Below are 6,129 nucleotides of genomic sequence, written 5' to 3' on the forward strand. Positions count from 1 at the left end.
CGGAGGCAGAGAGAGCTGTCTGTTCCGTGTCCCGTGCCCTCTGCCCGAGGGGCCTGGACGGGCCAAGGCACACAGTCCTTCCTGCCAGGGCTGTGATAGCAAATACGTTCTAACGTCTTCCCTGGCCAGGTACTTGGTGTGTGACAAGGAAGAGGCGTAGAGCGGTGAAGGGATATACCTCACCTGCCTGCGGAGCTGGCCCTGGCCTTGCGTGGAGCAGGCAGAGAATCGCGAGTGAATGTGAAGCTGTGGTAATGGCCAGAGAGGGGAGCAGTGTGTTGGGACCCTTCCCCCCAGCAGGCCCCGCCCTGGGGTACCACGGGGCTCCTGTCCCCCCCCACCCCGACCCCCCTGCAGCCTGGGAAAGCCCGAGGCAGCCACAGGTACCCGATGGGGGTTCAGTTGCAATCACGGGTGTTTGGTTTTAATAAGTGGAGGCCATTCCCAGAAGGTGGGGCTAATCATAGTGACCCCGAGGCTGAGGGGGAGGAGGCACCAGTGACCCTCAGTTTCTGCACGGATGACAGGCACCTGGGGCGAGAGCTGCATCGCGCCCAGGCTGAGGAAGCTGAGGCCGAGGGCGGCCTAGTCATTGACGGTGGGCCTCCTCTCACGCGGGTTTTCGGTAAATTCCCCGGAGGGTTTGGAGATCCTCCCGCGAAGCCGCTGCATTGGCACCGGCTGCTGCGTCGGTCGTCCCTGGGGAGAGGCAGGCGTCTCCTCTTCCCTCGGCTGCAGCGTCCTGTCTGCAGGACCGTGTTGATGGGACGGGTGGCGAGGCCCGCGAGGCTGGGGGTGGGGCCCAGCCCCTTCCCTGCTTGAGCATCAGGCCGAGCGCCCGCTCCCCGCGGCACCCACGCTGTCGGTGGGTGGGGGCCTGCTGTGGGGAGTGGATGCTGGGGATGCATTACACAACCTCCGTAAATGAGACGGATCTGTAACAGCGCCGCGTGAAAGCGAAGGGAAATTGCTTCAGGAAATCTCAATTGATTCCCACTCCTCCACAGGAGGTGTTGTGGAGCTTCTAGCAGGAGGTGGGGTTGTGAGAACACGGGCTGCTGGGGAGAAGCACAGAGCCGTCCCCACCCTCCGGCTGCACGTAGGTGGGTGGCGGGGGGATGACACAGGAAGTCAGGCCACCCGGGCCTCAGTGACTCACAGTGGGGCCGCGGGGACAGTCCTGCTCTCTGCACCGGGCGCCCCGTGTGGGCACAGGTCAGGTGCCAGGGCTGCCTCCCCGCCTGCGGCCCTGCAGGGAGGACAGCGCCAGCTCCGGACAACAGCCCGCAGGTCCGTGGCCTGTGCCCTCACAGGGCTGCTCTGGGCCTGGGAGCCCAGCAGAAATGAGCTCAGTGATCATTTCTCAGTGGACTGGCCACAAGGTCTCTGTAAGGAGCTGAAGGAAAGGCGGGGAGTGAAATACAGCAGAGCAGGCAAGGTGGTCTGGGAGACAGGCAGGGATGCGGTCTCAGCCGGGGACCAGGCACAGCGCAGCCATGGACGGCAGAGGGGCCGAGGCCCCAAGAAAGCCGCTGGGAGCAGAGCCCTTGGGGTGTGGCATGACCTGGGGCCCCAGGGCCTCCTCTGCACTCGCCTGGGAGGGTAGTGGGTGGGAAACTCCGTCACTGGCCCCGGCTGGGTGTTTGGAGCGTCGTCCTGTCCACAAAAGGTGGCGGTTCAGTTCCCAGTCAGGGCACATGCCCAGGTTGTAAGTTCAATCCCTGGTTGGGGTGCATATGGGAGGCAACCGATCAACGTTTCTCTCTCTCTCTCTCTCTCTCTCTCTTCTCTTGCTTATCAGGAAGTTGAGTGGTTAGAGCATCGGCCTGCGCATTGGAGGGTCGTGGGTTCGATTTCTGGTCGAGGGCATGTACCTGGGTTGCCAGTTTGACCTTGGCCTGGGTCAGGGTGCAAGCAGAAGGCCACCAATCTATGTGCCTCTCTCCCTCTCCCTCTCCCTCCCCTCCATCCCTCCCACTCTCTCCAAAAGTCAACAGAAAACTGTCCCTGTGGGCTCTGGGAGGGCAGGGCTGGGTGGTTGGGCGTTTGGTCGCAGGGAGGGGAGGCTGCCTGTGGGTGACCGCTGGCCCCGCCTCCTGTGGTCCCGCCTGAGCAGGTGGTGTCGTGCCCTAGGCTGGCTGCAGCCTTATCTCCGCGGCAAGCCAAGCGGGAAATGCACTTGGTGACGCTGCCTTCATGCTCCTGGGCGGCAGTTAATAGAATTGCATTCTGCTGAAGGGACTCCTGGTTCACGCGCCATCTACCGAGCGGGCCTTTTATTTTATTTTATTTTTTAAGATGTCATTGAGCGGGCCTTTTCACCAATCAGCTGCAGTAGTGAGTTTGATGACTCTGACACCCTCCGTCACAAGAGCCCTTTCCCTCCAGCCTGGCTTTGAACTGCCGTCTCAGCTTTCCTGCATGTGGGGCTGTGGAGGGGACGGGCCCCCATCACCCGTGACCCCTCCCTCCTGGGCTTGTGAGGGGGACTTCCCAGTGCTCACAGCTGCCTCCGGGCCGGGGGCGTGGCTCTTTCCTGCCCTCCTCCTGGCTCCCGCATCTCACTGTCAGCTCGGTCCCGGGTCACCCCCTCATCTCTGCCTGCTCAGAAGCTCCGGGCGCCCCTTCCAGGCCCCACATCCGCCCTCCTCTCCTCCCTCCCGTGACCCGCAGCCTGGGCCTCAGGTGCAGCTCGGTCTCCCGGCCCAGCCCGTCTGGCCGAGGGCCTGGGTCCGTGTACGGAGCACGGGGCCTGCGGGCTGGGTGTTTCCTGCTCAGCTGCGTGTAGGTGCTGACGGCTGTAGAGAGGCCCCGACTTCAAGCCCCTTCCCCAGCCGCCTTTGGAGTTTAACACCGGGAGGTGCTGTGTCCCGGGAGCGCAGCGCCAGGTCCTCAGAGCTAGCCCGGCGCCACCTCCTCTCCCTTCTCTCTCTGAAACCAATGAAAACATTTAAAAAATTAAAATTAAAAAGGTGTGGAGTGACAGTGGAGTGGAGGTAGTGGACCTGTGGAGCCGGGTCTGGGGCAGGAGGAGGAGCCGCCGAGGATGTGGGAAGCGGCCCCTGGGGACTCCTTCCAGACCAGCGAGGCTCCCGTGGGCGGCAGGAGAGTGAACCAGGCCGTGGCCGTGGCGGCAGGAGAGTGCACACAGGTGGGATGGGAGCCGCGGGGCCTCGCGCTCACCGTGCCGCCAGCACACGGTGGGCACCAGGCGGGCCGGGACACTCGTGGCTCTGGGACCTTGGCGGCTCTCCATCTCTGTCTTTCCCGGAGAAGTGGGTTATGAATTACTGAGGGGCCTGCTGAAGTGGGGGTGCTGGGCAGTGGAGCGGAGCGGCTGGCCTTTCCCTGTCCTCCTGCTGCCCGTCCTGGCCATTGTCCAGTTAGAAGAGCAATGCAGTGGGAAGGACCAGGGGACAGCGTTGGCCGCGCTGCCTCCTGTGTGACCGTGCGACCCTGAGGGGGTCTGCGCTCCCCCTTCCCAGGCGAGCACTCAGGCTCAGAGGGGCCGATCGCTTCTCCTGAGGTCACAGCGCGTCAGTGTGAAGCCAGGGTTTGCGCCCAGCCTGTTCTGACTTGGGAGCTGGCCTGGCACTTGCGCCCACCTGTGCCCGCTGGCCTCCAGGAGCTCCTCTTATTCGCCTCCTGTGGGGGCGCTGGCCTCCCTCGGGCCGAGCTCTTGTCCCGGGCTCTCCTGGTGGGCTCCACGCCTCCTCGAGGCAGCGGCCCTGGGCACTGTGGCTCCTGGCCTTGTCCTCAGGGCTCCCTGCTCCCCTCCTGCCCCTCCCACGCCGAGGCCTGAGGCTGGAGATGGGGCTGCTCCTGGAGAAGGAGCCTGCCCTCAGGCGTGTCTCGCAAATGCCAGCAGGAGGCCGGGCAGAGGCTGGGTCCCCACTGTCCAGGGTGCACGAAGCACCACTGCCAGGTGTGTGTCTGTCTCCCACGCGGGTGGGACTCCCCCCCGTGTTTTGGGCAGCACGTCACCGCTCAGCACAGTCACCTCCCAGAGGACCAGCTGCTGAAGGTCACGTCAGCCCATGGCTCTCCTGGGAGGGGCCGGTGCCAGCCCCGTCTCCCGCTCATCGGGCCTTTCCCCACCCGGACCAGCGGGGAAGCCCAGCTCGAGGCTTCCCGAAGCCCCTGGCACCCTCCGCGCCCAGCCTTCCCTGGGACCCTCTCCAGCGCTCAGAGGGGAGGCCTGCACTCCCCCGCCCACTGCGAGCCCAGCACTGGGTCTCCGTGCTCAGACCCAGGTTCAAGTCACATGAGCCTTCTCTCTGCCTGCAGGAGGGCTGACGTGAGACGGAGCAGGAAGTCCCTCCCTCTCCCGAGCCAGCCTCTGCCCCACACGGGAGAAACCCTCCCTCCCTGCGTCCCGGGCACCCGGCAGCGCCAGGCGGGGGCATGGGGGCCGGTCAGAGGCCTCCCTCCCCGGCTGAGGTTGTAGAGGAAATACGGACAGACGATGCCCAAAGTGCGCAGGGCTGAGGGAGAAATTTCCAGAAGAGGGGCCAGTAGAGGTGAGGTGAGGGCGGGCTCAGCATCTTGAGGGGCAGATGGGAGGCGGGTGGCCTCTGCTGTTGTCCAGGACGGGGCCTCTCGCGTCCTCACGGGAGCCTGTGTCACCACCTTCTCCTGCCAGGACTCCTGGCCCATCGGTCCCGGCCCCGGCAGCTGGTGGCATGGCCTGCCCCCTCGTGTGTCGCTGCGCTCGCGTGTTTGGGGACGGTCACCGCCTGCCCCTGCGTCCCTGCTCGGGCTGCCCAGGCTGGGCCTCGGCTGCAGGGCTCGGCCGGTTACATTCACCTGGGGATGGTAGCTGGTCATTGGCCGGCCAGTGCCTGTCGTCCCTGGACGTGGCACCTGTGAGCCCAGTTTCTTCCCCAGAAAACTGGCCTGGACCTGCTCGTGATGCCCACCCGCTCTGCTGGGTGCTCCTCCACACCTGCCAGCTGCCCAGGCTCCCCTCCCCCAGTGCCCGCAGGAAGCATCGATTCGCCAAGACCTTCCGTTTCTGCCGCCCTCGGGTCTGGGCTCCTACTGGGCGTGCTCAGAGCTGCAGGCCTCACCGGGTCCTGGTACTGACCTGTCGCATTTGTCAGCTCAGAGCCGCAGGCAGACAGGGAGGTGGGCAGGAAGACTGCCCGGGCGAGGCCTGGGGCTGCCCGTCCCGAGACTGTGTCAGCCAGGCCAGGGGTGCTCAAGGCTGGACTCAGCCGCCGACTCCAGGAAGTGGCCCACCCTCGTCCCCGAGTCGGGCACTGGCTCGAGACCCCTTTCTGGAGGCCAGGAGCGCTGGGTGCACTGGGCGCCGGCCCACATCTCGTGCAGACCCTCTGCTGCCCGGCAGCCTGTCCGGCCCCTGGTGGAAGGGGGGCGAGTGGTCCGGGCACCCTCCTCTGCCACCCTCCCCCCACACATATCCTGTGTGTAATGCTCTTCCATGCTCTGAGTTGCATTAATTACGTGGCGGGCAAACGTGACTGCTCCCAAGCCGGCCTGCTCGGCACCGGGAAACGCATCCTGTTTGGGCTTCTGGGGCGAGTGTCCTCGCTTCCCCGGCAGCCCGGGCGCCGGCTGCGCAGCCGTCAGTCGCCACACTTGCTCGAGTGGAAACGAAGCGAACGCCCCACGAGTGGAATCAGTCATTAAAAAGTCGTTATCCAATCAAACCAGCACAGTTCAGCGACCAAACAATTTCTCTAAAACGTACAACAACTTCCCATTTTACAGTTTCCTCTCTGCTGGCCACGGCGAGGCTGCGCTGGAACCGGAGAGGCAGGCGCGGGTGGGATTTATGGTCAATAACAGCGCGATTACAGCGTGTTTATGAAGGAAACCCCTCCCCGGCCCTGGCGTGCGGCTCGGTAACCAGCTCAGAACCATAAAAGTCAGTGGGAAGATAGAGGATTTCAATAAAATTATGACACTCAATAAACCTTCCTGTGGAAACAAATTTTCCACGGATATGTGACCAGTTCCAGTTGGATTTGTAACTTTAATTTCTCACTTATTGGATTTCTTGTCATCAACTAATTATGAAGTCCATGCTGGGTGGCGGCTGAGTCAGAGGCCGTGGGGAGAGCGCGGGCGCGGGGCCGACAGCGGGAGACAGGTCGGCTCTGGGCG

The 6,129-nt window shown here is 64.0% G+C and overlaps 1 protein-coding gene across 1 annotated transcript in view; it reads left to right on the top strand.

Annotated features, from left to right (window-relative positions):
- MAD1L1 (MAD1 mitotic arrest deficient-like 1 (yeast)) overlaps positions 1-6,129 on the top strand; it is a 150,711-nt gene that overhangs the window by 93,178 nt on the left and 51,404 nt on the right. The gene's annotated exons all lie outside the window — the stretch shown is intronic.

This window comes from Myotis brandtii, unplaced genomic scaffold, assembly GCF_000412655.1.
Source record: "Myotis brandtii unplaced genomic scaffold, ASM41265v1 scaffold786, whole genome shotgun sequence".
NCBI lineage: Eukaryota > Metazoa > Chordata > Mammalia > Chiroptera > Vespertilionidae > Myotis > Myotis brandtii.